Below are 21,428 nucleotides of genomic sequence, written 5' to 3'. Positions count from 1 at the left end.
TGCTACTGTAATATAGATAATGAAGCTTACAAGATTCAACCACCATCATGATTTCGGTTTGCCAAACAAATTGCCACTTACAAGGTTTCTACTCATATCTAGTACATACAAAACATCAGTGAGTAGAACCTGTAATGCCCCGCCACATCGGGTACGTCTGCCACACATTCATAGGACAATTCCTACAAATATGTTAAACATCTAACATTAAAATTATAAACCAAAGTCTATCAAAATGCATAAACTTTATTAACACTCTAGTCTTTATAAAGACCAAATATAAACTAAACTTATACAATAATACAAGACTTATGAAAATCCTATTCATAAAAGTCCTTGCTACTGAGTCTGGTGTCCACAAGTTGTCCAAGTATCAAGCCACACCTGAAAATGTTGGAACAACAACATAATGAGTTAATACCCAATAAGTAAATCTTATGCAATGCATGAATGCATACACAATTCATTAAGACAAAAGATGCATGACATAATATACAACCATAATCACAAATATAAAAGGACGACTATAAAAGTTCATAGTCCTTCACTATCGTCTTAGTCATTTTAAGGTCACACTCAAATAATCGAATATACACGAGGGAATTCAGTGCCCTTACTTATTAGCTGCTAAATAGCATAATATTTTATTTATCTCTTATTACAACACTAAATTTAACATAATCCCTCACTAGGGTTCCATTATAGTCTTTCCCAAAGGCGTGTTGACAAATTTCGTAATTACAATAATACCTCACACTCAAGACCTTCACGATCGAGACATTATTTTGTGCCAACACTATGGTCTGTGATAATCATGGGAACACTCATTTGTATAAACCCTCAACAAAGAACCTTTACCTTCTTGTCCCACTAGTAAATTTGTGGTTATCAATTAACTATAATCTCCCTTAACGAGCTTTGATGATTGTGCATTCCACTATACCAATCCTAACATCTATTCTTAAACAACTCACAACTTGGTATTGGTCATGTATGAGGAAAATTATGTTTTTCTCATGATACTGAGCTTGATATTTCTCTTAGACCTCTTCTAGACTTTAATGTGTTTTCAACACTCTCTACCAGAATCAAAAACCTACTTTTGGTCCTGTTGTCTGTGTTTTTATCACAAGACACGTGGCAACTAGGAGTAATTGACAAAGGCAAGACACGATGTCCTCGAGGTGCAGATGTCTCCAGGTGAGGCCATGCCCCAAGGTTTTTCCTCAAGGCATGGATGTCTCCAGGTGAGGCCACGCCTTGAGGACCATTTTAGAGGTCCTCGCGACTTATTTAGTCAACTATCATCCAAATCTTGGATTTGGTCTTTGGGATCTAGAAGAGCTGCCATGTGTCAATCACTGTGAGTATGCGCCACAAGAGGATCATCTAACAACCTTTTGAAGAGTCTCAAGTAATGGTGTCAAGTCGTACACTCGACAATCAACATTTCCCACTATGCCGCCTGACATGGAGAAACATGCAGCCGTACCGTAACACTATCAGAGGCATGTTCCCCATAAAGTTGATGAACAACTTTCTGCAATGGGCCTCGTGTAATCTGACTGGGTAGTAGTCTCTATTTAGTGCAGCCATTTTTGTATTAATTCAGGGTTAATACACCAATAAAGGGGAAACTTGTATTAATAATACATGATTGACATTAATGACCCCAGCCTCTATAAATAGGGTTGGGGTATCTCCTTGTAAAGGCCCCAAATTTTTGAGAGAGAAACTCGGTAACTCAATGCAATATATAAGCTGCCTGAGAACCACCATTGAAGCTTGCCCAAACAAGCTTGAAGCTCTCTAAATACCAGAGACTCGTAGACTAAGGGTCTTTTATAGTCTGAACAACCTAAAAATCATTGTGTTCTTTTCTATTATTTTCTTTAAACTCTCGGGTTAGGTTGATAGCAAAAAATGTATTCAATAGGTCCCTTAATACACTTAGTATATTTTTATTTTATACTTAGGTTCACTCACTCCACTCACACGTTAATTGGTTTTAGAAATTATCTTGTTCTCAATCGGGTTTACACTATCCTTGACATAGATATTAACTCCTTATAACATTATCCAGGCTAGACACATTTATTGAAAAAAATTTCGAAGGTGGTCGGGTAATGTATCACGACCTTAGGCTATCAATTATGTTTATGGTGTAACTCTGTTAAGAATGGTTCCTAGTGCGCAGCGGAAGTTGCGATAATGGTATACAACAAAAAATTTCATATAAGCAATTTTATATGAGTATATTTTAATATGCAATATGTTAATCAATATATATATATAATATGTATATGAAAAATGATACGAAAATATTTACCTCTTGTAGCCTATCAAGAATCGTTGAATATTTTCGTATATGTTTCGATCTTCCTATCCATGCTTGAGTATTCACACCTAGATCTTTCAAAACATTCTCTACACCTCAAGATGTGGGTGGGCACATAGAGAACAATGATCAATTTTTGTGAATTAAAAGTATTCTCAACACATGAGACTTTTGATTATAGGCTAGAGAGAAAAGATTATTGCTTTGTGAAAAAAACATGATAGTTTTTCTTCTCTATAAAAGCTTGTCAAGACTTTTTAAGACTTCTTGTTTTTATTTTATATCATATAGAATATATAGGCATTATTACCATAATAATAAAATCAATCATCATTTATAATAATAATAATAATAATAGACAAAAATCTAACATTCCATTTTAAAACCCCTTTTAAAATATTTTATTAATTAATTAAAAATAAAAATAAAAAACCAACTTCTGATAACATCAGAAGTGCCACACGCATAGAGCAGTCCTAGCCCTATGCGTGTGGCCTATCCCTGAAAAATGAGATTTTGATTTTTTTTTTTTTCATATGTTTTTATTTTAATTAATTAATAATTATATATCCAAATAGGGTATTATCTTTTTAAGAAAAATATAACAACTTAAATTTCAAAATTCAAAATTCAACATTTGAATTTCCATTATCATGGTATTATTAATTAAATAAATATAATAATCAAAACTAATTTTGACTATCCATATTTATTTATTCACACTTAAATAAAATAATTGATTAAAATCAATTTATTTTATTTCTCCACAATTTCAAAAATTGCACAAATGCAATAATAGATTGTGCGGCTTCAATTATCACATAATTGCACATTTATCGCGAAGAATAAATATTCTCTCAAATAGACCATTCATAGTTTAACCCTTGTATCAACTCTTACCTTGGTTAGTGTTGATAGAGCCGCCTCGGGGGCCTATGGACCAATAATTCCAAGTTCCAATAAAAAAAAAAGATTATTAACCAAAACTCTTTGATTTAATAATCATATTTATTAATTTCATGATTATTCCACTATAAATATGAGATTGAACTCTTGATAATTAAAGACATATATTTACTGAGTACTTTATTGTAATCATAAAGTGTCCATTGATATAATCATTACATACAAATTAATCCTCTATTGATGATTCATAATTAAGTTGGAATAAAATTGTGGTCTTACCCTTTTTAATTATATCTTGATTCCTAATGTACCATTGACTTTACTAGTGAAGGTTAATTCATAATCTGATTATGAATTTGACGTCAATAACCTTTTTAGTTCCAAAAGCCAGCCCAATAGGGAATCATCATTCAATCTATAAGAAGGTATAGATTCCAAATCTGTTAAACTATGCCCCCAGCCATATACATCATTGAGTCCCCAAAACAATAGTTCTTAACTTTATCATTATGACAAATTGTAACGCATGAATCAAAGGATCAAGTGATATATAGGAGTTCGTAGTAACTGCAGGTGTTATCCAATAAATTAGCATTGGTGACATGGCAAATAATCTCTTGACACGTGGCTGATACCTGGGAGCGTCTGCTAGAGTATCGACCAGGAGACACAGTAGAAGCAGGGCAAGACTGTATTACCCGCGACCAGTCTGGTCGGTAACTCCGTATACAAGGCAACATTTATGGGAAGATCTTTATGAATCCCGAACTTATCTCATACAATCTTCTGGATACCCGATTATTCAGGGAAGAATATCTGTAACAATCCCTTGTAACCCTCCTTGAGCCTATAAATAAGAAGATATAGCTCAGAGGAGGGGACTTTTGGCTTTCGAATGATAGGAAACAAGAGTAATTCTTCAAGTAAATCTGTATTGTTCTTTAGAGGAGAGTGAAACTCATTGAACCCTGGTTCTTTGATCATCCTTCTGACTTTATATCAATATTATTCTAAGTGGACGTAGGTCATTACCAGATCCTGGGGCCAAACCACTATAAATTACTGTGTTTTATTTACTTTTGTCATTGCGTTCTTCTCCATACATCTGTCCATATCAATCACGTTTTGACTCCGTGTCAGTTGGCCAAATCTTGGGTCAACATTCTGGTGCTTTCATTGAGAGATTGATTTGTTGTTATTAAGAAAACCAATGGCGAAAGCAGGAAGAAAAACTGGGCAGGCAACTGCCGCTGCACCGTCGAACCCACCACCTCCTCCTCCCCCTGCAAGCATGGAGGAAGATGAGCCGAAACTAGATTTTGAAGAGGAGGAAATGGACGATGCGACACTAAAGAGCACCCTGGGCGCGTTGAAGGAAGAATTGGCTAGTCTGAGAGCCAATCAAGAGACTGCCGCAGAAGTTATGGCACGGCAACAGCAGGAGATTGATCGACAGCGTGCGGAATTGAGCGAGAGACAGGCGGAGGTGGATCGCCGACAGACTGAAGCCATGGCCGCCCTCGAAGCAGCCTTGCTGCTGGCTAGAAATCAGGTCGCACCTACCTCGCAGCCTGACCAACCCACGAATGGTCCACCCCAGAAGGGTCCCAATCCTAGCCCACCAGTTCAGCCTTCAAGCCCGCAAAGGCCCGAGCAGCCTCAGACGCCCCATGATGATGTCCCATTGGACCCTGAGGCAAATCCACCATCCCAAGCTGCTCGGGGTAATCCCCCGCAACAAAGGCAGAATAGGACCGAGCGTCAGCCTCGTAGTCCTAGGCGCCATGAGAGTGACAGGCCAAACCAAGCGAACAGAGGTCACTACCCCCTGGGTAACAGGAGGGACTCGGAGCTAGGCTCTGCGGTCCGGGGACCCCCACGGCATAACGATGCACGGGGACACCGCGACCAGCGCAGGCCACCCTCTAACGCTCGGGGCGTTTCTGCCAGAGAAGGGAATAGAGGGAACAGTCAGTCTCACCACAGCTAGTCAAGGTTCAGAGATGGCCACGGGTACAATGAGGCCGACTCAGGCAAGGGAAATGCTGGTGGGAGGAATGGAGAAAGAGGTAAAGGCAGGAGCCAAATACCTCAAGGTGACCAGCCAAATAGACAAGATGCTGGGGGGCAGCCCAGACAAAATAATGTCTTCAACCAGCTCGGAGGTAGCGAGCAGCAAAGAAGAGAAGAGGACCTGAGGGATGTACTCAACGATCGTCGAGAAAGGCACGGCGAGAACATCCCCCCAGCCGCAGAGGCCACCGCAATTCCTGCCGCAGTGCAAGCCCAGATAGACGCACTCAATCAAGCAGTGCAGCAGCTAGTCGGAGGAAGAACTTCTTATATCGACCACGACAGGAGAAAGGGTACTCCTTTCGTCCAGAGGATAGCTAACGCCGAAACACCCAGCAAGTTCAAAATGCCTACGCTTCCGAACTTTGATGGATATGGGGACCCAGTCTCGCATGTGAATAAATTTGAAATTCAAATGGACATTCAGAAAGTGTCTGAAGACGCTCGGTGTAGGATCTTCCCTGCAACACTTTCTGAAGCAGCGCATGAGTGGTTTTTTAAGTTCCCGCCTGCAAGCATAGTATCCTGGGAAATGTTTGTAAGGGAGTTCTACGGACAGTTTTATGCAGGTCGTGTGCACCCAACCGAAGCAAACCAGCTGGTCGAGATTCGCCAGCAGGACGGAGAGTCAGTGAAGGATTACGTCCAGTGCTTTATGCGAGCGGCAGCTGGAGCAAAAACAGTAGGAGACGAAGGCAAGATGATGGCCATTACCGCAGGGGTAAAGCGTTGCTCCCCCCTCTGGAAAAGTCTCTGAAAGGAAGGAGTTAAAACAACCCAGGAATTCCTGGACCGAGCTGATCGATACATCAAGCTCGAGGAAGCCATTGCTGACGATGGAAAACCCTCAAACAAGGGTAAGAAGGACGCCGAACCTGCCAAAGCCGCCAATGGTTCCAAACCTAATGGCAACGACAAAGGCCAAGGAAACGGCAACAGTAATGGCAAAAATGGTGGGAAACGGTCGTATAACGAGCCTTCCACCTCCGACAACAAACGAGCCAAGGGTAATCGTTATGAACCTAGGTTCACTAACTACACTGCCCTCGTCAAGTCTCAGGGAGAGGTTTATCAGGCCACAAGCTCTAGTGTGCCCTACAAGAAACCAGGACCCATTCGAAAAGACATTTCGAAAAGAGACACCACCAAGTTCTGTCGTTACCATAACGACTACGGACATGACACTAACGAATGCAACCAGTTAAAAGATGAAATCGAGTTCCTTATTAGACAAGGACACTTGAGAAGATATGTACGGGCCTCGGGAACTTCCCAACGAGAAGCTCCAGGTGGCAACGAGTAGGCGTCTACACGCCAACGCTCGCCCCCATTACAGCCTGCCCCCGTGGCCGGAACACTCTTAACCATCTGTGGAGGCCTGCACCTCGCGGGAAATAGCGGAAAGGCCAGAGAACGATACGCTCGAACTCTACATCACGACCAGGACATCGAGATGATGACTGTGGAGGACCGTGCACAGAAGAAGGCTCGCTCAGAGAAGGGTGAGATAACCTTCTCTGATAGCGACTCCCAGCACGTCCGGTTCCCACATTCTGATTCACTGGTCGCGGACACCCAAATGGCCAATATGATTGTAAAAAGGGTACTGGTCGATACAGGAAGTTTAGTGAACATCCTGTATAAATCAACACTGGAGCGCATGAAGTTGTCCGTAAAAGACTTGGAGCCCTGCAATCAAACCATATATGGCTTCTCTGGAGAAGGACTCGCCCCTGCCGGAATGATCAAGCTTCCAGTAACGACGGGTACAGCACCCGCAACAAGGACATTACTCACCACTTTTGTAGTGGTCGATTGCCCTTCAGCATACAACTCCGTTATTGGAAGGCCCATACTAGTTGATCTACGGGCTGTCATCTCTGTGTGGCACCTAGCCATGAAGTTCCCGACGGACGCGGGGGTAGGGTGCGTCTTAGGAAACCAAAGGGAAGCCAGGGAGTGCTACAACGCCTCGATCACAAAGGCGAAAAGTGGGACATCGGGGAGCACTACCCCAGATCGATCGCAGGTGGCAATAGGCACGCAAGCCCAATCTAGTGGTGAAGCCACCAAATAGGGTATTGCCCAAAGTGAGGGTGGAGATTTGGATCCTCGCTTTAGGGATTTTGAAGAAAATGTTGGACCCGTCGAGGACCTGGAGGAGGTCCAACTCGACGAAAAAGACCCAACTAGAGTCGTAAAGGTTGGGAAAAACTTAGAGCCTAATATAAAGCTAGCACTGGTGGAATTCTTGCAAAAGAACTAGGAGGTTTTCGCCTGGGCGCACAAAGACATGGTTGGAATAGATCCTGCAGTAATCAGCCATGTCCTAAACATAGATAAAACCTTTCCACCCGTGCAACAAAAGAGAAGGCTGCTCGATAAAGAAAGATCAAGGGCCTTGAAAGAAGAAGTCGAAAGGCTCAAGGAGAACGGGTTTATTAGGGTAGCGTTTTATCTGGCGTGGGTCTCCAATCCGGTGCTGGTCCCCAAGCCTAACGGCAAATGGCGGACCTGTGTGGATTTTACGGACCTCAATAAAGCCTGCCCAAAGGACTGCTTCCCGCTCCCAAGAATTGACCAGCTGGTCGATGCAACTGCAGGACATGAGATCCTCTCATTTATATATGCATATTCAGGCTACAACCAGATCAGCATGCATCCCCCTGACGAGGATCACACCAGCTTTCGGACCGATACGGGCTTGTACTGTTACAAGGTGATGCCCTTCGGACTGAAAAACTCAGGTGCGACTTACCAACGGCTAGTCAACCACATGTTTAAGGAGCTGATCGGTGTAAACATGGAAGTATATGTGGATGACGTGCTGGTAAAGTCTAAGAAGGCAGAAGGACATGTGAGGGATCTACAAGAGTGATTCAATGTGCTAAGCAAATACCGGATGAAGTTGAATCCCCTCAAGTGTTCCTTTGGAGTCGGATCAGGGAAGTTTTTGGGTTTTATAGTAAATTCAAGAGGAATCGAGGCCAACCCCGACAAGATAAGAGCCCTGATCGACATGAAGTCGCCAGAGAAGATTAAGGATGTACAGAGTTTAACTGGGAGGATCGCAGCTCTGAGTAGATTTATCTCGAAATCAACTGACAAGTGCGTCCCATTCTTCAATCTACTTAGGGGGAATAAGAAGTTTGAATGGACGGGAGACTGCGAAAAAGCATTCCAGGCCTTAAAGAATCATATGGCACAACCTCCCATCTTATCAAAACCAATTGAAGGAGAAACTTTGTATATCTATCTGGCGATTACCGAAGTTGCTGCTAGTGCGGTACTAGTACGGGAGGAAGAAGGCGTACAGAAAGCAGTCTATTATGTCAGCAAAAGGTTGATCGGTGCAGAATTAAGATATCCACCAATCGAAAGATTAGCATATTTCTTAATACTAGCCTCCAGGAAGTTGCGTCCTTACTTCCAAGCCCATCCTATCACGGTTCTAACCGACCAGCCCCTTCGGCAGGTTCTCCAAAAACCTGAGGCGGCTGGAAGGTTGTTAAAATGGGCAGTTGAACTAGGGCAGTTTGATGTAACTTATTTACCGCGGGCAGCGATCAAAGGACAAGTTTTGGCCGATCTTGTCGCGGAGTTCACTGAACTCCCAGGCAGTGAGCAGAACGAACAGCTTGAAGCGCCCATGCCTCAAGACAAAACTCCTTCGTGGAAGCTATTCACGGACGGGTCATCCAACGAATCCCACGCTGGAGCAGGAGTGATATTGACAACGCCAGAGGGGCATCGATTTCACTGCGCAATCAGGTTCGACTTTGCAGCATCAAACAATGAAGCGGAATACGAAGCGCACCTAGCTGGATTGAGAATGGCCAAAGATATGAACATAAAGACGCTTGATATTTACAGTGACTCTCAGCTAGTCGTAAATCAAGTCCTAGGAGAATATCAAGCGCGAGGATTAAAAACGATGGCCTACCTGCATAAAACGAAGAATTTACTAGCCCATTTTACAAAGTACACCCTCCAGCAAATCCCGCGAGACCAAAATTCGAATGCAGACGCCTTAGCTAAACTCGCGAGCGCGAAAGATGCTGACACTTTGAACATTGTGCCAGTGGAAAGATTAAGCAAGCCAAGTATACAAGCAACTGAGTCCAGTATGGAAATTCGAATGGAAGATACATGGATGGCGCCTTACTTGGAATATCTGACAAATGGTGCACTACCAACAGATAGAAATAAAGCCAGGACTCTGCAAAGGCGAGCTGCTAGGTACATACTGGTCGATGGTGTTATGTATCGAAGAGGATATTCAATTCCGCTGCTCAGGTGCGTTACACCAGAAAAAGCTAAGGAACTCATGAAGGAGGTGCATGAAGGCTTCTGCGGAGATCATGCTGGGGGGCAGAGTTTGGGAAAAAAGGTTCTAAGACAAGGTTACTTCTGGCCAACAATGAACAAGGATTCCATGGAGTATGTACGAAGATGTGACAAATGTCAGAGGTTCTCCAAGATCCCACGAGCAGCTCCGAATGAACTAAAACAGATGCAGAGCCCATGGCCCTTCGCAGTGTGGGGAATAGATTTGATTGGATCCCTACCAACAGGGAAAGGATGAGTAAAGTATGCAGTCGTGGCAGTCGATTACTTCACAAAATGGGCCGAAGCTGAACCACTCCCAACCATCACAACCAAAAAAGTTCTTGACTTCGTCATCAAGAACATTGTATGCCGGTATGCATTGCCCAGGAAGATAGTTTCAAACAACGGGACCCAATTTGACAGTGATCTATTCACCGATTTCTGCGAAAGGCATGGAGTCATTAAAAGTTTTTCTTCAGTCGCACACCCCCAAGCGAATGGGCAAGTCGAAGCCGTGAACAAAACTCTTAAGGACACCCTAAAGAAAAGACTTGAAGAAGCCAAAGGAGCGTGGCCAGAACAACTGCCTGAAGTCCTCTGGTCGTATAGAACATCCCACCGAATAGCAACAGGGCATACCCCATTTTCTCTAGCCTACGGATATGAGGCAATGTTACCTGTCGAGTTAGATCCCCCCTCACATCGGCGTTTGACTTACAACCAGGACGTAAACAGCCAGCTGATGATGGAGTCCCTAGACTCGATCGACGAGATTCGAGAAAAATCTCAACTCCGAGTTGTTGCCTACCAGCAAAAAGTCGCCCGGTACTTTAACTCCAAAGTTAAAGAGAGAAAATTCAACGTCGGAGATTTGGTGCTACGACGAGTTTTCTTAAATACCCGCGACCCCACTGCTGGAGTGCTCGGACCTAACTGGGAAGGACCTTACCAGATTGAAGAAGTCCTTCACCCAGGCACCTACAAACTTGCACACTTAAACGGAGATCTCGTTCCGCGCTATTGGAATGGAGAACACCTGCGCAAGTATTATCAATGAACAGCCCTTCTTAAAGGACTGGCTTGTTTAAATTTCTCTTTTTAATTTTTACAAGTTTTGCAAAGAGGGTTAGCCACGCTGTATGGCTAACTGCTCGTATATGTAAGATTCTATTTCAGAATCACTCGTAAAGACATGTTTAGTCCATTTTTTAAATACGAGATTATAAGGGACTGTGCTCAGCCAGTCATTCTTGCCAACCTTTGTGAATTTATATTTACAAGTATTTGCTCATTACGTGTGTTGTTTTGCTGTATTACAAGTATCAGTTTTACTACGAACAGGAACGTTCGAACAGGTTATGGTCAAGGCAAGTGACCAAGGACCTAAAGCTCCTCGATCACTTGGGGGGCATATAAGGCTCATCGATAGCAAAGCATACTTCTCAAGGTATGTAAACACATGAACAAAATAAGTGAAAGCATGCTACAGTACTTAGAGTATTTTTCAAAATTTGTGTTTGTTAAATCATGGCAAAGTACTATGCTAAGTTCGGTCATACGGACAAATGTTATAAATATTATAACATCAAGATTTACGTTTGGGTGTAACTGTTCAAAGTAAAAAAAATTGCTGCCCGTACAGCAAAGTTTAAAAGAGAAACTACTGTCTTTACATCACGACCCTTGGGTCGTATATCCAAAAAAGAAGAAAAAACAAATGAGAAGAATTCAAGAGGCATTCGGGGCTGGAGGATCCTGGGCAGCATCCTGGTTAGTCACGTCCTCAACAGCATCTTCTTCTTCTAAACCAGCAACGCTTGGGGTGGCAGGGGTCGCGACTCTTGCTTCCTCCTCGGTCAGTTGGGTAGCACATCGGGCCAGCTCCGCAGTTCTGACTTCCTCTGAAAGGTAGCTAAAGTCAGCACCCTGATTATGTTTCCAGAAATTGTAGAAACATCGGAGTGTTGTCCTCTTATACTTTTCCAGATTCTTGGAGTTGTCAAGCTCCAACTGCTTCACTTTGCCCTCGAGGGAGAGAATAGCCTTATCCTTGGTCTTAAGTACCTCCCCCAGATGCTTGATTTCGCGGAGATGGGTTTTGTTGAACTCCCGGTACTCTTGCCTCAACTTGACCACTGCTTCCTTCACAGCTTCAGCCTCAGACAGCTTAGTCACCGCTGCATCCCTCTCTCGGATCACTGCCTCCAACTCCTTAGCATGCTTAGCCTCAGCAGCCGAAAGCTCCTCGGCCGCTTTCACCTGAAACCTCTCGATGGCTTTTGCCTCGACCTGCTCGAGGTAAGCCTGGGCCCGGGTACGGGCAGTAATGGCAGAGAGTAAGGCCTGTGCACACAGAAAAAGGAGTTAGAATTTATCACGAGGACTAAAAAACTAGAGACTCGGAGGATAAAGAAACACTTACGCTGGAGATTTCGTTCAAAGCCTTGTTCATGATCTGGTCGACTGGCAGCTCTTCAGCTTGAACCATTGCGGCCCTAACATGCTCGCCTTTACCAATGCGATCGAGGCGGTCCCTGGCGGATCGGATGGCACGGCTCATAAGTCTGGCCCCATGAGCCTCTTCACGAGAAAGGTGCTCCCTGGCAGGCGCAGCAGGAGGATTCGGCCGAGCAGGAGTAGTTTGCTGTTCAGAAGGAGCTGGAGGAGGAGTAGGAGTTCGCCCAGTCGGCGCACGTCTGATTTTGAAAGGGGGAGATCCTATAGGATCCTATCCAAATTTTTTTGCCCAGTAGGCGTACCCTGAGGAGGATCTTCTGGTCGACCCTTCTTGGCTGGAGGGCCTTGACTGGATTCACCAGTTCTCTTCTTAGGCTTCCGTTGGAGTTGAGGAACTTCCTCTTCCTCCTCAGCCTGGTACATGTCGAAAATGTTGGGAGTTGACATATCTGCATAAAGATAAACATAGCAAGTTTATAAAAAAGAGGCAGGTGAGAGCAAGTTAGACAATTGAAAGGAGGTAACAAAGTAAATACCCGAGCTACAACTACTGGTCGCTACACTACTGACTCTATTAGTCATATACTCATTATCTGGCATGAAGAAGTCTGATCCTAAGTGTGGAGCATATGTAAAGTTACCATCCCCGTCAAACAAGTGACAGGGAATCGGTAAACCATTTAAAAGCGAAATAACTTTACCATTATCGTCGGAAGATTCTCCCAAGTCAACAATGGGTTCTTTGGCCTTTTCTTTCCCCTTGCCTTGGGGAGCAAAATGCCTCTCTGCGGAAGGGCTACCCATGGGTTCCCTGATTGTAACTCCTATTGGCCTCCTCCTAGGAGGAGGCACAGGAGGTTGCTGCTCGGGAACCCCCTCGGCAGAGGCATCGCCCACCACGGGCCCTCTATTTTCATGGCGAGGAGCCAGGAGGCCAGACGACCTCAAGTTCTTTTCGAGTGTCAGGGTCTTGACACATTTTGCTGCATCAGACATCCTGGCCAGAGTGTTAGACCTCGACACCATGCTTGGTGTTGGGGTCGGACGTAACCAAGGGCCTGAAAAACAGATTAAGTTTAAGAAAAGATGAAAGGAAACACTTTATGTTAAAGCATCGACCAGACGAAGACAAATTTATACCTCCTCTCGCAAAGGCCAAGTTGTCACTGGTTATGTCCGGAGTAAAGAAGTACTCCTTGTTGTAGTGCCCCACGTTTGATATATGGGTTGTACCGCTCAAGAACGTCCGACCGGTCTCCTGGTGACAGAAGTGGAAAAAGCCCGTCCCGTTGTGTTGTGGGTTGGACTTGAGGTAAAAAAAGATAGTTGACCTCGTGAGGAGAAGGTTCTGGCCATTTGTTAAGTTTGTACAGGACATAGAGTGCGGCCAACATTCTGTATCCGTTTGGGGTTATTTGGAAGGGAGCGACGCCGAAATAATTGGCCACCCCCACAAAGAAAGGATGAAGAGGGAGATAAGCTCCCGCCTCAATGTGATACTGGGACCAGGCGCTGTTCGCCCCTCCTGGACGGTTAGCCCTCTGGTCCACGGTGGGACGTGTAATGGTTATCCCCGTGAGGGGGAATTTCCTGAAGCAGTTAGCAACCATTCGGATGGTCACTGAACTGGCTGGGGGAGTATACCACTCGACATCAGGCAGATTCCAATGACGAGGACGAGCCCTAGTTTGGATATTAGGGTCAGGAACAAGATTTTCTCGACCACTGGTCGAGGGAGCCCTAGCCTGCGAATCAGGCTGGGCAGGGGGAGTAGTGTTGCTTTCAGACTCGGGCCTTTCTTGCCAGAAGACTTGGAGCGGGCCATTGGAGAGGAAGGATGTGGTCTGGAAGAGGGTCGCGAGAAAGGAATCTCGTGGACACGTACAGCTGGTTGTTCTTCCCCCTCGAGCAGCTGGGCAAGAAGGTCGTCGTCGATGGGTCTTTCACCTCCCCACAAATCTGGCATTAAAGTCTGCAAACAGAAGAATGGGGAGGTGAGGAAAAAGAACTTTAAAAAGCTTGATAGAATGGCGCTGGTTGAGTATAAAAGTTAGGCTTTTATACAACAGCATTCTATCCAAAAGCTAGTTTTTCTACACGAACAGTTTGAAAAGGGGGATCAAAGGGTGAAAGTAAAAAGTTTTTCTGTAAAAGCTTTTTCAACCCCCTTAAGGCGGGAAAAATTTATTTTTCAACTGGCTAAAAAATCGAAATGTTACTTCGGTTTTACGTCCTTAAAAAGCATGATCCTGGGTTTTTAAACTAACTCGTAAAACTCTACTACGCCTACAAAACATTCTGTCTACAAGCATTTTAAACCAGAAACAAGTCTCAAACAGAATACCACCAGAAGCATGCATCACGAGAAATTAGAAGCACGGGGTTTCAAAAACTCACCAAGAAAAGTGATCGTGAATGCGGGAGAAAGGTCTTCGGAGATTAAAAAGTCTGCGGTCTGAGTCTTGGAGGTGCGGGAAAACGGTCTCCGGAGATGATGAAAGTTTCGGTTTTTTAGGGTTTTCTGCAAAGACAATGGCGTGCGTAAAAAGAAAGAAGGGGCTCCAACGGTCTTACATAAGTTTGTCTCTGATATTAAGAAAGTGTGATCATTATTTTTCCTTTTTCAAGGTATGGGGGAACGTGATGGCCGTCGAAATCATTTTTGGGGAATTGAAAAGGCATGATTAGACAGAAGTGGGTTGCTTTTTTCGAGAGCACACGAAGGGTTCTGACACGTCAGGAGGGGTTACCGAAGAGTCGTTCGTTCAAAGTTTATTTACTGTTCGTAGTAAATAAACTTTGGGGGGCAAATGTTATCCAATAAATTAGCATTGGTGACATGGCAAATAATCTCTTGACACGTGGCTGATACCTGGGAGCGTCTGCTAGAGTATTGACCAGGAGACACAGTAGAAGCAGGGCAAGACTGTATTACCCGCGACCAGTCTGGTCGGTAACTCCGTATACAAGGCAACATTTATGGGAAGATCTTTATGAATCCCGAACTTATCTCATACAATCTTCTGGATACCCGATTATTCAGGGAAGAATATCTGTAACAATCCCTTGTAACCCTCCTTGAGCCTATAAATAAGAAGATATAGCTCAGAGGAGGGGACTTTTGGCTTTCGAATGATAGGAAACAAGAGTAATTCTTCAAGTAAATCTGTATTGTTCTTTAGAGGAGAGTGAAACTCATTGAACCCTGGTTCTTTGATCATCCTTCTGACTTTATATCAATATTATTCTAAGTGGACGTAGGTCATTACCAGATCCTGGGGCCGAACCACTATAAATTACTGTGTTTTATTTACTTTTGTCATTGCGTTCTTCTCCATACATCTGTCCATATCAATCACGTTTTGACTCCGTGTCAGTTGGCCAAATCTTGGGTCAACAGCAGGATTAAGATCAGTTTGTATATGATCATCAGTTGTTGTATTTTATAATATTACGAAACGATATTTAAACAAGTATTATTTAGTCACATCTGGTCCAGTTCTACATACTCTCAGCATGCAAAGTACCTCCACTAAAGTGTCCTATTACACTAGTAACCCAGATCTAGGTCACATGTATTCATAATACTAGTGGACCATACTAGCAGTAATTAATTTAAAGATTCCATAACTTTATTTTACTGTGAACTATTTAAGTTCATTATCTCAATCTCCATCATCTCATACCAATATGAGATTGAGACCACATAGATGAACTTGAGAATTTTCTGATATTTACTTAATATTATTAGCAATAATATAGCACATAAGCTACATATATACAACAATTCAATTTATTTATTTATTTCATTAAAACCATTGTCTACTACAATTGCTTTAAGGGCACAGTTCCCAACAAACTCATGACAAGTGGTCCAAAGCCTTTGACTATTCTATAGGTTGGATCTCATATAAAGGCTCAAAAATCAACTGTTATACCAATTTTTTGGGCATGATGACGTGTCAAAGAATAACAATATTAATGACTCTGAACCTGCTAGTTGTTTCCTTCAAAGGAAATATGAACAGAACTTATAACATGCTTGTTCTCACAAATTAGAAATGCATGCCCTAACATGCAAGTATAGTGTGAATGTTCGCTTATATCATGTCATCATGTGCTCAACAGAGAAGTTCTTCTACCTCTGTTCGGACAAGAGAAGTTCTTTTACCTCTGTTCGCACAAGGCAAGTTCTTTTATAGCTGTTCGTACAAGGCAAGTTCTTTTACCTCTGTTCGCATCGCTCAGTATCATACTCTTGTTCCTATTCGTTTATAGTTTCCTGAGAAATGCTAACAAAGGATCTTGATCGCGACCTGATCACTAACCCTTGTTAAGTTCATGCATGTTCGCTCTTAACAGGCAATCTATGCTAACATAATTAGCAACGGATGATAGAGTCTCCATTTATCAAAATACAACTATATTTGTGTTATTATAATGTTGTAATGTATTATTTATGGGCCAAGCCCAAATACCTTATGCACATGATTTAAATGTAACCCTAAACTCCTCACTATGAATAAGAGGAGATGGGATCCAAATATAGGGAGGCAATTCATAATGTTGAAATTCTATTCTTGTATAAACAATCCTTTTGTAATGTAAAAGTGAAAGAGTACTGTAGAACAACCGACAACATAAGTTCGCTAGAAATTATGGTTCTTCAAGCTTAAATATCAATAAAAGTGACTAAGTGGATGTAAATCATCTTTTCGGGGTCGAACCACTATAAAATATCGTGTTACTTATTTTATTATATCTTAATTCTTGAATCCATGTTCTTATGTTCTCAAGTTGACGAAAAATCACATCAATATCAACATTCAAACCTAAACGTACATAATGCTAACCTTATATGTTAACTTTGTGACGGGGGAAATGAACACGTACTTAGGCCACTGGTCAACTAGACAATAATAATTTATGTGTACTCTTTAGAGTACTATAACTGGTCACATACTATAATTAAATCCTTAAAGGTCATACTTTGCACAATTTCCTGATTCGGGTTTTTCTAACCATACTTCTTGACTGATTAGCCTTACTAATCACAATTCAAGCATAACTCGAAGTCGCCCCTGATTTGCACAAATCCTAATATTTAAACAACAGTTCGACTCATGGAGATCACAACCAATAATGGTATTAACTTGCAGGGCAATTGATCAATAACCAAAATTAACTCTAGAAGTCAACTTGGGAGTTACCAAAATAATTTGGGGCTAAAAGGCATCTTTAAAATATGTCCTTAAAATCAGTATTGGAGACATGAGTCTCAACACTAGTATTTTAGTCATAAATTCCCAGCAAGGGTAATCATTGAATTTCCTAGGGAATTAATACTATCATGGGTGTAAGTGTATTCACATTGGCTCATCGAGACTCTTAGGTTTTACTAGCGCACTTATTCGTTGGACAAATATCACGGTAGCGAACTGACCCAATAATATCTCAATGGAGCATACATACCCCCTAGGATCATTAAGACTCCTAAGTTTTACCAAAATACTTATCTCCTTGCCAAAATGTCATTGTAGCTAACCGGACCAACCATACACAATATCGCAGATTTGAACTGGATTATACAATAACACAATGGAGCATAAGATCATGAAGACTCCTAGTCATTGTCTCTAAATGAACCCTCTCTGACTAGTGGAAAAGTCCTAAATCTAGCAACCAATACACTAGTTAATTCGAGTAGTAGGCACCATAGTCAAAGATTGACTTACAATATATCAAATCATAGAACTTAGTCATAGCAATCACTCTCAATCACGGAGAAACAAATTTCTTCCTTGACCCATGATTAATAAATATATGTCAAGCACATAATCAACCATTCACAATATAATATACAATATTATCAAACAATCCAGGCATATTCATAGAGTCCTTATATAGCCGTATACAAGACACATAAAATCAAACAATTCATTTGCAGTCACAATACCAAGAATTTCAAACATATGAACAAGTAGTTCACATAAGGTGGGATCTACTTACATCGGTTCCTTGGATAATTAAGATTGCTCAGCAAGAGCAATCATCCAAATATTTTCTCACAGTCTTTAATCCTATTCAAGGATCGCAATTGAGGTAATCACTAACTCACTAAAATACACACTTTAAATTTAACGCATACCAACGGCGATATAATTACAGAAATGATAATTAATAGTGGCCCTGACCTCAAATTCATAACCACTTAATAAGCATATCAACATACCCTCATTATTATTAGTACTGACCCAAGTCATTCTATTATTCATAATAGTACAAATAGCAACAAAATGACTCATGTGCATTAACCAAACGATATTAGTAAAGACGACTCTAAATGAGGCCCTTAATTTGTGAATGAATTCTCTATGTCCATAACTCATTAACTTAGTTTCAAGTGGTTATAAACAAATAGTTTAAGTCTCAAGCTTCTAAATCTTGAATTGATTTGTTTAGAAACCACTAACTTATTCTTTCAAAAGTTTATAATAGATCAAAATAAGATATTCTTTTAATTAAAACTCTTGCCTTTAATATGAAAATCACAATAATCGAATTGTGATAATAATATTGTTCATTAGTTTCCTCTATAAAAATTAATACCATTAAAATAGTCCAAGACCATAAGCTTGTAAAACTGGAATTAAATTATTTGAAAGCCATTTTCTTATTTTTCTTAATCCACCATAACCATAATAACTATTTTCCTTTTATAATAATTCTAACATTATCATGAAAATCACTTTGATAAAATCATAATACTATAATATTAAGGCATACGAAATTCTTATAATATAGTTATTAATAAAATGATTTTAATAATAATAGTAAATTCCTTTCATAAATCCTTTGTACAAAAATACATCTATATACTAAATTATTTTTAATTACTCGATTGGTCTTCATAAATTGCCCCTTAAACTCTAGATGATTTTCGTTAAGTAGCTCAAGTCCTTTCATCAATAATTTTTGGGAATTAATCACTTATTAATTCATAATTCATAATAATTATGTTGTACCCCCAAAATAAATACGAGCTGAATTACTCAACACGAGGTACAATTGGCAGACAAGCGCATGATGAAAGCATGTGGATAGAACATCTAGCAAACTCTAGAGTGTGCAGCTCGAGTAAAACTTGACAGCTTACAACAACTAGATAGTCTCTAGATCGCCTCTTGCGCCAACCATCTAGTTCGAGGTGAGGGTTGGCTAGATCGCCTTCTAGAAACTCTGAATTTGGCCTGTGTCAAGATAGTTTAGTTCTTTGACATTCATCTTGAAGGAAGTGTTCTGCTTGCGAAAACCTGGTCATGATGCACAGTGAAGCATCCCAAAAGACTAGGAGAATCCTTATACACCTCATAAAGACCCATATTTTATTACACATCTATTACCCGATGTAAATTCTATAGACAATCATATCCTCGTGTAAATGAGAAATTACACAAATTTATTATTTACTATGTTTATGTACGCGGTTCCCAAAACTGTCCAGAAGATTTCTTTATAAATACCAAGAGAATTGACAAAAAAATGGACCGACTCTCCATATACTAAAACTATGCTAAAATTATCATTAACAATTTCTTCTAGAGACCTAAATAGATTAATATGATTGTCTCGTAGATTAAGTGAATTTTAACCACTGAACCACATAAAAAAAATGTGAGTGTATGTGATATTTTTCATTTATTCAATATTGGTAAAAAAAAAAAAACCTAATATCTCTATTATTGGATTTCTTAATCCACTTGGCAAAAAACTGCATCAACAAATCATAAATAGAAACTTCGTTTTTGTAAAAATTATGACCCAGCTATAAAATTTCGTCAATTATTTCAAAATCATAAATTGCCCTTTCTTTCAAAATCCAAAACCTTAGTTTTCCTTTGATAAAAACTTTGACACTATCATGAAAGCCGCTCTAACGACTCATAATAACATATTGCTCATAAAAATTCTAGTAAAATAACTTTCTAGCGTCAAGCAATATTAAAATACAAACTCAAAGTTTCATATTCATAACTTAAATTGACGATCTTTAGAAACCACTATTCTAATTAATTCTACAATAACAAACAACTTTTATGTAATAAACTCGATACTAGTCCGTTAATTTTTTAGAAAATCGGGTAGCATAACGACTACAATTAGTACATCCCCAAATTTTAAAAACCTGCATACACAGCATACAAACAGTCTCAGACAGTCCAGTAAAATCACAGAACAACTCAACATGCTAATAAACTCATATCATACTATAAACATACATAAAAGCATTTAATTTAACAACATTACAATTTCTCTTATAAACTCAATAATTTAAAAGCTTGGTTAGAATATTATACCGATACACTCGGTTGTTCAAAATAGGTTCAATGGTGAGCTTTGGACCTCGAGACAAAATCCGGAACACCAAAAATGGCAGCTGGCCGAGACCCACAAGGAAGCTAATGGTTGTGACTGTTTGGCTCGGGGAGGCTTGAGTTGGCCGGATCGAAGCCGGAAAGTCTCGGATCTCCATGGATTCCGACGAACTTCTCCCTCAACTCCGATGACTCTTAAGGTCGATCCATGGCTGGGTATTAGTAATCTTGACTCCCTAAACTCAACCATACCACCCACTGCCCCAGACAACGCCGGAGATCACCGAAAAAGGCATGAACTAGCTCAGAGTGCATGATACCGCTGCAGCTTTAAGGGCTTCGTTGGGAGAGTTAGGTCGCGCATGAGGGTCGGAGCTCGCGAAGGTCAGAGGTCGATGACGTCCTGCATCTTCTGGGGTGGCGCATGGCTGAGATGGAGGCTGGCATGGTGGCCGTCAGGGGTGGCAGAGCTGAGACGCGAGAGAGAGGAAAGAGAAAGAGGGAGAATCGAGAGAGAGGAGAGAGAATCCGAGAGAGAGAGGCTGTGTTTAAAATTTAGGTTTCCCTAGTTTTTCTATTTTTTACTATATTTAATTTCTTTACTTATTTAATTAATTAAAAATATGATTTTTTTTTAATATTCAAATATTAATTAATTGAGCCAAAATCATATTATAAACCAAATTTTTCTCTAAGAACTAATTAATTCCCCACTTCTAATTATTTTCTATAAATTAGTCCCTCAAAATATTATTTTATTTTTATTTTAAAAATCCCCATAAAATTAATAAATATTTTGGGTAAATTAAAAAAAATTATTTTTTCATTAAATCCCCAAATACTATAAATTTAACTTTATAATATAACTAAACCAAATTTCTCTTATAATTTCAATAAATCCCACAAAACTTTTCAAAATCTCATTAATTTATTTTTATTGAAATTAAAGA

General features: G+C 40.9%; 1 long non-coding RNA gene across 1 annotated transcript; it reads right to left on the bottom strand.

Moving 5' to 3' along the window:
- Positions 1-18,921: 18,921 nt before the first annotated feature.
- LOC133818885 (uncharacterized) lies at positions 18,922-21,037 on the bottom strand. Its single transcript, XR_009886149.1, has 2 exons — positions 20,461-21,037; positions 18,922-20,288 (listed from the first exon to the last, which is right to left on the bottom strand). It is a non-coding gene; the product is annotated as an uncharacterized LOC133818885 (long non-coding RNA).
- Between the last annotated feature and the right edge of the window lie 391 nt (positions 21,038-21,428).

The sequence above is a fragment of the Humulus lupulus genome, chromosome 2 (assembly GCF_963169125.1).
Source record: "Humulus lupulus chromosome 2, drHumLupu1.1, whole genome shotgun sequence".
NCBI lineage: Eukaryota > Viridiplantae > Streptophyta > Magnoliopsida > Rosales > Cannabaceae > Humulus > Humulus lupulus.
Note: the sequence above shows the minus strand (reverse complement) of the source record. Positions and strands in the feature narration are given on the sequence as shown.